Below are 11,241 nucleotides of genomic sequence, written 5' to 3' on the forward strand. Positions count from 1 at the left end.
GGGGTGATTTTCAAGATATGAACTAAAGACTCAAAGGCGGCTTAAAATCTCACAATGGTTCTCCATTGTGCCCAGAATGAAATCAAACAGTCCTCACGTGGACCCACAGATTGTGGGTATTGTAATAATGATAATAAAAACAGGTGCTAACATTCATTGAACACTCTGTTTCACAGGTTATGCTAAGTGCTTTGCAAGAATTAACTCATTTAGTCTTGAAAACTGCCCTCTGCTGTAGGTATTATTACCTGCCTTTTTCAGATACAGACTCAAGCCAGAGGGCTCCAGGTGCTCCCGTATCATTTGTCTGCCAGGATGAGATTATCATGGTTCAATAACAATTTTTATTCTCTCCATGACTTGCCAACTCTGGACCATGGTTACAGAATGAGGAACAAAAGGTGGGCTCTTAGAAAAAGTTTTCTTATGAAAAAGAACTCTCTGCTAACAGATGCATTTAAGACTATCCAAGATTTATACTTAAAACTTAAATGTTCTGAAAATACTTGGGGCTAACAGGCTATTGATCTTGTCAATTTATTAACAGGAATACGTTAAATTGCATACTATTTCACAGTTCACAAATCACTGTCATATGTATTTATTCATTTACTCCTCACATCAACTACATGAGACAGGAATTATTTTACAACTGAGAAAACCAAAACTTACAAATTGAGTGATTTCCCAATGGTTATACAACAGAAAAGCATGAGGACATTCAAATGCACATTCTTCCAAGCTCTGTTGATGTTTTCGCTCTGTTTTAATATTAACATTTCCCTCTAATTCACTATATTATTATCAGTAACCAAGTAACAAAACAATTAGAGTTTGGGAAAGGAGAAATAGTGCTCATTAGATGGCTCTACTTGTCAAAAGTGAACCAATGGCATCCTGTCCCAATCGTACTCAAGCAGCCATCGCCTCCCCCACTCTCCCATCGATTCACGTCCCGACAGGGCTGTGGAAACTGGAGAAGTCACACAAATGCCCAGTGAACAAGGCAGAAGTCAAGTCCCCCAGGGCAGCTCCTCCTCAAATACTGAACCAAGCATGGCATCCATGATGGGGGAATTCAGTTACCTTTCTTTATTATTCATATTCTAAGAATAAAAGCTTGTGGCATCTTTAGACTAAAGCTCCAACGATGCATTTTCAATCACAAACTGCAGGTTTCCCTTTGTCTGTTGGGTCTAAACACTCAGTGTGATGCTGACCACCAAAGAAAGCCATTTGGGGAATAGCTGGGCAGCAGTGAAGCGGAGAGTGAGGCTGGAGTGACATTTCAGCAGCTTCCTCACAGCAATCTCTCCGTAAGGCTTTTACTGCCTTAGGTCAAGGCCTGTCCAAATCCAGGTCACCGGAGCCTCCTAAGTGCCGGCTGGACCGAGCTCTGAGTCTTCACGTGCATCACTCACAAAGCAGCTACAGCAAAGTACAGTCAGAGGAAGATTTCATTAGTTCTCACCACCTATACGCAATGCACTCAAAGGCACCAGAAAGTATAATTTTATAACTGGTAGAAGATGCAAATATTAAATAAATGCAGCATGTGCCCTAAGGAATTTTAAAGGCACTATAAAAGGAGAACCTCTCAGTTCTTTCTTGGATCATGTAAGACCTCTGTTCATCTGGATCTTGGCTGCTTTTCTGACTTCCTTGCCCAACACTCCTCAACCCCACACTCTGGCTGAATGAATATTCTTTTAGTTTCCACTTTCTTTCTTGTCACTTCCCTTGCACAACTTGTACAGTGCAAATACATCTTACGAGTTAGCTCTTTTATGAAATTCTCATTTATGGACTTACCATTTTCCATTCCACATGGAAAAAACTCTCAACCTTCTTTTATTCCTCCATATCTCCTAGGACAAACTTCTCTTACAGCACCTGTCATATGAAATCATCATCATTTATTTACACATTTGTAAGCATCCCACTAAATGATAAGTTCCTCGCTCATGTGATATTCATTTTTGTAGCTCCAAGGCCTAGGAAAGTGCCTCACATTGAATGGAACTGGTTGAAATGAAACAATGAATAAATAAATCACACACACACAATTTATCACTTTAGAGGTTAAAACACAGATCTGAAGGCAAAATTGCTTAGGATCAAAACCTAGCACTACCACTTAGTAGCTCTGTGATCTTCAACTAGTTACTTCACCTCTCTGTGCCTGAGTTCCCTCGTCCATAAAATGGGCTATTGTGTGATTTCAATGAGTAATACCAAGAAATAGAAAAGCACTTAAAACACAACCAGGCACACTATAACACCTTGACAAATGTTACCTAACATCATCATCGTATTCCCATGACATGGCAGTGCAACGCAGTGGCCAAGATTTTGAGGTATGCAATATCATAAGTCCTGAATTCCAATCACGCTTCTCCACTTACTAATTATGTCACCTTGGGCAGTTTCCTTAAGTTCTCTCTACTTTGGTTTTCTGGTCTCCAAAAAAGGGATGATAATAGTGCTTGCATCATAAAACATTTTGGAAAGTTAGAATTAAATTATGCATGTAATTAACAGAGAGTCTGGCACATGGTGAATGCTCTATAAAAGTAAGCCACTCACTACTGTGTTGTGTTTTTTTTATCTTAAGTCAATATCAGTATAAAATCTCTTGGGTTGCCCCAAGACAGTCACGGTCATCCACCTGGCTCTTGTCTTTGTGCCTTGTTAGCTTTGGGAGGGCAGAATAAAGTCACTGAAGAAGTAGAAAATGTGTCACACTTTGGACATAAAGCAAGACAAGTTTATGCCCCTCCAGGTTTTAGTTCTCCAGGAAATAGGACATGCCATTTGCTACCTTTGAACAGGTGAGAGTATAGTTATTTGTGCCAGCCCTGGGCCTGCTTGCTCTTAGGTCTATTTCCAAACTTTCCTGCTGCACTCTATATGACATGGGTAAGGGGAGCGGAAAACTGGGCCTTGCGATGGAGAGGCACTGGTGAGAGATTGGTGAGTGAAGAAAAAGGAAAAGAGAAGCCAGGGTATTTCTCCTCTGCCTCCTCCTCCTCCCTTGGGCATCTTCAGGTCTCCTTCCAGTTGCCCCTAGAGAGGCCCATCGTAGTCCCAGTCTCTTTTGGGGTGACCATGGTACCAAGTCACAGCACCCTCTTTCTTTATCTCTCCAGCCTGGGGTAGTGGCAGTTGTTGCTCATTTCTGGCTTTCCTTGTAGTTCCATATATAACTTTCAGCTCAACACATCACTGGTGTAACCAATTCCCTGTGTGTCTTCCCCTGTGGTTTCTGTTTCCCTAGCTAATCCCTGATTGATCTCGTGATCTTTATCTCTTCCCTCTCTGCCTGTCATCTGATTGGTTGAGAAAGTGCCTGGTTAGCTTTCTCCCGTCACACATACATACATGCACTCCCATACACTGTGGTGCTGTCTCCTGTTACAGAAACAAAGGCAGACTTCTGTGGTCTGGAACAAACTGGTCAAGTGGGCTGATTCTGAGGTGACATCTAACACAGTGGGAAATATTTTGCCCCTTTACCACCTACAGGGCACAATGTCTGGAGACATTTTTGGTTGTTACAATGTGGGGGGTGGGAGGGGAGGGATGGGAGATGCTATTGGCATCCACTGGGTAGAGGGCAGCACAAGACAGACCTCCCACAAAAAAGAATTCTCAGGCCCAAAGTGTCAATAGTCAATTGAGAAACTCTGATCCAATGATACAAAACTCCACACTTTCATGCTACTAGATGCTCGCTGTAGCTTCTGAGCTACTACAGGTCAAGCAACTGCTTAGGACTTAAAGCTGTTGATGGTGATGACATAGTGAAGACCTTGCCCATACTTGTGAGTTTGTACACAGTCAGTATACAGTATACAGTATAGCAGGTACAGTTTGTATTGATTGATTTGCATAAACTTGACTTTTACTGCAGATTTCTTTGGTCGACACGCTACTGAGAAGACAAAGGAGCAATATGTATCAAAAGACAGTGAATTTTCAGCTAAGGCGTTTTGTGTTAAATAATTTTTTTCTGAACGTACTACTTGATTTTACCAGCCAGCAGCGTGTGCAACAAATGGTAGATTTTTCATAAGATACTTTTAAAAAAAGTAATTTGGTCCTATATGTTCTACTAGAATATCTGTAATATTTTCCTTCACAAGGGGGGAGCTGGCCAATCAGCTCTCAACCACATTTTCTCTCCCCTGTTGTGTATTGAATCATCCGTTTTCTTCCCAGGGTGGTATCGTGTAGACTAGGGCCTGGGGCGGGGCCCCCTAAACTGCACACCACCAGCTGTGAGGCCTTAAATGACTACTTTCTCTGTTAAGATCTCAGGTTCCTCATGGGACAAATGAGAAAGTTGAGCTAGTTAAAAGCTTCCTTCCTATCATAAAACTTTATTCAATTACACATCTTCAACACTTTAAGTAACATGTTATGTATTGGCTCTTTAGGGAGCAAAATTTATACAAATGTGATGAAAGTTTCCATCCAGGCCTGGTTCATTCAGCAGGCAAGCCTTAACAACTACAAGTGAGGCAAGGAATGTTACTAGACTCATGCTCCATCCTCCTAATCCTGTGAAAATGTGTTTAAGTGTGTCTCTGAGGGGTGACAAAGGACAGACCTGTCTTAAACAGACCCAAATCACTGGTGCGCCTACAACTTGGACGAGAATGGACTTTCGCCACGTGGCATTGACTGATTTTCAAAGAATACTCACTTCCTCAATCACCCAGGGATTTCCTCTTCTCTGTCTACTGAGGAGAAATGAAAAAATATATAAATCTAGTCCTCTTCATAAAAGAACAGCCAAAAGAGGCATGGGCAGCTATACTTCCCTGCATGTAAAAAAGAGGCTGATTTTTGTTTTTAAAGAATCAGCTTCCCCTTAGAAGGAAAAGCCTTAGGGAAGCCTCTCCTTTACTGGTTGAAGCTTCTGAAAACAGCTCCTGAAAGATGCGTCAGCCTGTCTCAGCTAGAGCCCCACAGGTGACCACCTTTCTTGATGCCCCGACCACGCTCCCTGCTTCTAGGGTCTTGCCTGTCTGTCTACTCCTATAATAATCTCAATGAGTAGAGATTATGTCTTAATTCTGCTCTCCTTGAAGCCTCCACCACATCATCCCTCCTCCTTAAATATTACATCAGCAGGCAGCGTAAGGTAAAACCCTAACTTTTGAAAAGCTGCAGCAAAATCCACAGATTTGATTCCCGAGATATTTGTGTCCCCAAATGCTCTTTGCTTTCTTGGTGCAGCCCCACAGAACTGTGGCAGGGGAGGAGTTAGAACCAGCGTCTGAGCCATCAGAGACTCTGCGATGGCTCAAAGAAGAAAAAGGTTGGAACAAAAGTGTTAACTTTTTGGTGGCATGTTAATAAGGTGGTTCGTCCCTGTCACTTTAAAAAAGCCTAGACACATTTTTCTCTCTGACTCCTCTTTCTTTTCCCTCTCCTCCTTCATCATCCTCCTCCACATCTAAAGATGAAGGTTACTATTAAGCATCACATTAACAGTTGTCAGATCAATCATGATTTCCTCTGAGTTATGTTACACAGGGCAACATGCTTTGTCAGAAATCAAAGAGAGGACAGTGCCAAAAGTGGATGAGCTAATGTAAAATCACTTACAGGGGCACTCTAGAGACAGAAACGCGTTTAATATTTAATGTAGTCATTAACCTAAGAATGAGAGGAGGGTGGTAATGGGTGATCTACTCCCTCTGCCTACGGGACAGGGTACTGAAGGGAGCTGTCCCTTCTGGGATCAGATTCACACAAGTTTAAAATCCATAAAGTGGGTCACAGGTGAAGGGAATTGGAAGAGTCTCAGGTCTCCCAGATGTATTGTTTTAAGAGCACAGTTGTGCTCCCTAGCCACGCCTGGAGTTGACCCCACTGCAGGAACTAGAAGCCGTGTTGATTGAATTGCTCAATTAGTTTGTTATGGCAATAGACATGCTGTCCCCAACACATATGGCCAAACCACAGCAAATAATCAATTATTAAAGGAAACTCTCTCCAAGAAGCATTAATCCATCAGGATACTCAAGGGTTTGTTTTTGTCTCTATTTAGATTTGGTTATCATTGGAGGCATTTGTCTGCTTGAAGGCCACCCAGAGCTGTCCCTAAGAGCCTGAATGTCAAAACCAATTGAAAATGAAAAGGGGAAAAAATACAGGAAAATTCTATAGTAGTGAAGGCATCTGAAAAAGAACTTCTTCTACATGTGAAAATTATCATGTTGTAGAGAATATTCTGTTTATGCAGCATAAATGGCCGTGTATTCTTTACATGCACTTTTAAACAGGTTCACCCCAAGCAAGTAAGGCGACTATCATCGCTTTATATCAGCTGCAGCATTACTTCTTGATGAGATACAACTTACACTAAACCCACACCTGTTGTTTTATTTAACTGTATTTTTGCTATTGAGTATTTTCTTCTTTGGTGTAAAGTTCCTGGCGTCTCTGAGAATTACACCTCACCAAGAAGTCCATTATGATATTCTCATGCACATGAAACACCTCCGTCTCTACCAACCCAGCCACCACCATTTTTTTTCCCACGAGTTTGAATTTGAACCCTTTCATCCTGCGGAGTTTTTAAAATGCTCCCTCATGAGAAGTGATTTCTGAGTCTGGGTGGAAGCTCCAGGTAGGCTGTGTATCACAGACTCGGGCGGCAGATACAGCCCTCCACAGACAGTGTGCCGAGACACCTGGAGCAGTGAAGCATTGCCCAGACTTCTATGCCTACAAGATCTTTCTGAGTTAGGGACAAATTATTCATATAGTTTTTAAATGAAACTTATTCAAAAAAATTTTACTGTGTCAAAGCTGGTTTGATTGAGAACACTAACCGCGGCAATAAACAACTATTATCATCTACTTTTGGTTCAAGCTGGCAAATATCTTTCAAGGAAAAAAAAGTTCTGTGCATTCATCTGGATTACCTGAAAGAGCCCACAATTACAAGTAAGGACTTTTCAACTGAAAAGAGAAGATACTGTTAATTCTCATGAAACTCCTTGGTGGAATCAACTCAATTCTGGCCTGGAAGCTTCTCTGGAAGAACACAGGGGAGGAGGCAGCAAGAACTTAGTTGCCAAAAGACCACTTTAAAGTATTTATTAATTGAGCTGTTTATACTTCTCCTCACTTTCTCCCTCCTCTCTGAAGAATCGAGACCACTGTTCAAGATAAGAAATGGTGGGGCTGGCCCCGTGGCCGAGTGGTTAAGTTCGCGCGCTCCGCTGCAGGCGGCCCAGTGTTTCGTCGGTTCGAATCCTGGGCGCGGACATGGCACTGCTCGTCAGACCACGCTGAGGCAGCGTCCCACATGCCACAACTAGAGGAACCCACAACGAAGAATACACAACTATGTACCGGGGGGCTTTGGGGAGAAAAAGGAAAAAATAAAATCTTTAAAAAAAAAAAAAAAAAGATAAGAAATGGCAAGGGCACCTGGCGGAAGGAAAACTCAAATCCATTCATTTCATTATCACAGGCCTTAAAATGCTGTGCAGGATGTGACCTAGATTCTCCACTTGTAGAAATTTCTCCTAAAGAAAAAAATCAAAAAATATGCAAAGTTATATATAAAAATATGTTTGATACAGCACCGTTTATAACAATAAAATATCATGAGGGCAATAAATATATATATGAAAGAATTTGTGTGTGTGTGTGTGTATGTGAGGAAGATTGGCTTTGAGCTAATGGCTGTTGCCAATCTTCCTCTTTTTGCTGAGGAAGAGTGTTGCTGAGCTAACATCTGTGCCCATCTTCCTCTGTTTTATGTGGGATGCTGCCACAGCATGGCTTGACAAGCAGTGCTAGGTCTGCACCCAGGATCCTAGCCTGCCAACCCCAGGCCACTGAAGTGTTGCACGTGAACTTAACCATTATGCCACTGGGCCAGCCCCTAAAAGAATATTTGATGATATGCTGCTCAAGGTATTCTCTGGGCCTTGGTGGTCTTCAAGACTTCCCCCCACCCCCCAACCTGCCACTTACTTTTATCCCTCACCCAACACATTCTTGACCTGGTCAGTTGATTCACACCACAGAATCCCGGAAGGGACAAGATGAAAGGTGGGAGTTACCTCTGACGGTGACTAAGGAATGCGCTCTAAACTAAACTGGTTGGAGTCTACAATTAGAAGCAGTTAGACCTCGTAGAATTCTCGTCTCTTCGTATTTACATGACTGCCTCTCTTTCTACCTCAGCTGAAGACTTGCGGTTTCACTCTGGAGAGACATTTTGTGCTAAGGATTACTAGACTCAGTGGTACTAGAGAAATTGTATTGAAAGGAGGGGGACTAAAGAAAATGAGATGTCAGCGACAGGCTTCGTTCACCCTAGCAGATGTGGAGGATTTCTCTCTAACGATCCAAGAGAAAAGCCACACAGCTACTAGCTGTTTAGGGGACCACAACAAAACGTCCCATCTGGATCACCCATCGCACAGTGAAGCCTACCAATTGGGAAGTCCAACTCACGTAAGGGTACAAATCAGCTTTTTAGCTCCATAGTCCATCTTCCTCTACTTTATATGTGATATGTGGGATACCTACCACAACATGGCTTGCCAAGCGGTGCCATGTCTGCACCCGGGATCCAAACCAGTGAACCCCAGGTCACTGAAGTGGAACGTGCGCACTTTACCACTGTGCCACTGGGCCAGCCCCTCTTTTTTTTTTTTTTAAGATTGGCACCTGAGCTAACAACTGTTGCCGATCTTCTTTTTGTTTTTTCTGCTTTTTCTCCCCAAATCCCCCCGTACATAGCTGTATATTTTTTTCAGTTGTTGGTCCTTCCAGTTGTGGAACAATTCTCTTTTAATAATACATTTTCAATACTTTATTTTTTAAAAAAAATATTTGTTTTGAACTTACTTGTGTGTAGAAGACACAATCTGGGTGGGAATGCAAACTGGTGCAGCCACTATGGAAAACAGTATGGAGAATTCTCAAAAAATTAAAAGTCAAAATACCATGTAACCCAGCTATTCCACTACTGGGTATTTACCCAAAGAACTTGAAATCAACAATTCAAAGAGACTTATGCACCCCTATACAATGTTCATTGCAGCATTATTCACAATAGCCAAGACGCAGAAGCAACCCAAGTGCCCATTGACTGATGAGTGGATAAAGAAGACGTGGTATGTATATATATATACATATATATATTCCACAATGGAATATTACTCAGTCATAAAAAAGACAAAAACCATCCCATTTGCAATAACATGGATGGAACTTGAGGGTATTATGTTAAGTGACATAAGCTAGACAGAGAAAGACAAACACCGTATGATTTCCATATGTGGAAGATAAACAAATACACAGACAAAGAGATCAGACTAGTTTTCACTGGAGAGGAAAGGGGTTGTAGGGTGGGCTTAAGGGGTAAAGGGGCACATATGTATGGTGACAGACAAATAATAATGTACAACTGAAATTTCACAGTTATAAACTATTATGAGCTCAATAAAAAAAAATTTTTAAATAAAAAGACATAATCTGTGCTAGACCCTCAAGTGAATTTTACCAAAGACAAGACACAGAGACTGTCTGTGACAACTTTACTAAGAATTAGAGTAAAAAAGTCACCTAAAACTACACATGGAAGAGATTGACAATGAGAACTACCTTATGAACATTAGAAAATAACCTGGATTCTTAAATATTGAAAACTATGAGGTGAGAAGAGTAGCTGAAAGAATTACTGATGTCTTAACTGAGAAAGAGTCCAAATAGAGCTAATTTCATATATCTGAAATAGCTGTCATAGGGGAGATGAAATAAACACATTCTGCATGTTTTAGAGCACCAAACTGGGAACAATGGAGTGGGGGTAGAGGAAAGATACAGGAGGGAGACTTGGGCTCATAATAAGAAAGGATATAAAAATCTGAAATTGGCTGTCCTTTGAAAAAATGAGAACCACCATGTTGGAAGAGTTCAATAGAGCACAAAGAACATTTTCAAAAATGCTGTAGAGGGAATTCTTGCTTAGGGAGTGAGGTTTCAAACTAAGTAAACTCCAAATTTCTATGCTTCTCTAGGATTCCACTTATGTTACAGATCACAAGCACAGCCAAAGTTCAAAAGAAAAAGAGAATTCCATCAAATGGTCAACTCAACAAAAAGAAAACAATTATACCAGTTATAGTCATAACATTGGGGAATAAAAAGGAAGAAAGGAATCAAATAGGCAAATATACCAGCACATACCTAAACTGTTAGAATATTTCCTTTTACATCTAATTGTTTCAATTTTTAACGCAGCCATATTAAATTATAAGGGAAACAATTTCTTCTTACCCTGAAGGAAAAAAAGCAAAGAAAAGATATGTTACTTAAAAATATTGGACTGAAATGCTAGTTAAAGATATTGAACTGTAGAAAGATGAGCTACCTACTGAATCAATAACAGCATTTTACTTAGGACCTTGGGGGTGTTTGCTGCTTTGTTGAGTGGCCAATTCCATTCTCTTTAACCTGTGACAGGTGAAAGCACTGGACGCTGGAGCAGAATTACTGCTCAATTCATCAATGATGCTTATTGAGCACTTACCAGTGAATGAGACCTAGGAAAAGACTTCTTGATGCTAAGCTATTCAGGTGGAAGAATCTAGTAAACACATTCTTTTTACATCTTCTGAACTTGTATTCTTTCCTGAGCAACTCTTTATGACACCTGGTCATAGAAACAGTGCACAAAGACAGGGGAACGTTGAATTAGAAATTACTTTACAGCTTTAAAAATTGTCATTACATTTAGCCAGTAAATTTGACGGGCCACTAAGTGCAGGGGACGTCTAACATAGATCTTATCCATTTGTGAAGTGGGGTATGTAGCCATGGGTAAATTGGTCTTAATCAACAGAAATATGTGAAATAATCATTTAAAAATGGATTTAGGACATTTAAACTGACTAGTGGATCATAATATTAAAAGAAATGTGCAAGTAAGAACAACCTTTCATCTTTAGTTAGAGTGAGCAATGATTAGGTTAAAATGGAAAGCTTCAGAGTTTTTGGTGTGTACTTGGGGATGAAACCTGGATGAGCTATCAGCCCACAGCTGTTGTTAAGGAAATTTCCATGATACGTTTGGACTCACGTTTGAAATTGCTGGTGACTTTGAATGCTGTTAATGTAGCCAAAGTCCTCTGCTCACTGACCTTTCACAGCATTTTGCCATCTTGATCAGCTCATGACCAAAGGATCTTATGAAAAATT

The 11,241-nt window shown here is 40.9% G+C and overlaps 1 long non-coding RNA gene across 1 annotated transcript; it reads right to left on the reverse strand.

Annotated features, from left to right (window-relative positions):
• Nucleotides 1-389: 389 nt before the first annotated feature.
• On the reverse strand, nt 390-10,482 carry LOC138915819 (uncharacterized). Its single transcript, XR_011422142.1, has 4 exons — nt 10,231-10,482; nt 8,887-8,935; nt 1,813-1,893; nt 390-1,428 (listed from the first exon to the last, which is right to left on the reverse strand). It is a non-coding gene; the product is annotated as an uncharacterized lncRNA (long non-coding RNA).
• Between the last annotated feature and the right edge of the window lie 759 nt (nt 10,483-11,241).

The sequence above is a fragment of the Equus caballus genome, chromosome 10 (assembly GCF_041296265.1).
Source record: "Equus caballus isolate H_3958 breed thoroughbred chromosome 10, TB-T2T, whole genome shotgun sequence".
In the NCBI taxonomy this organism is placed as follows: domain Eukaryota; kingdom Metazoa; phylum Chordata; class Mammalia; order Perissodactyla; family Equidae; genus Equus; species Equus caballus.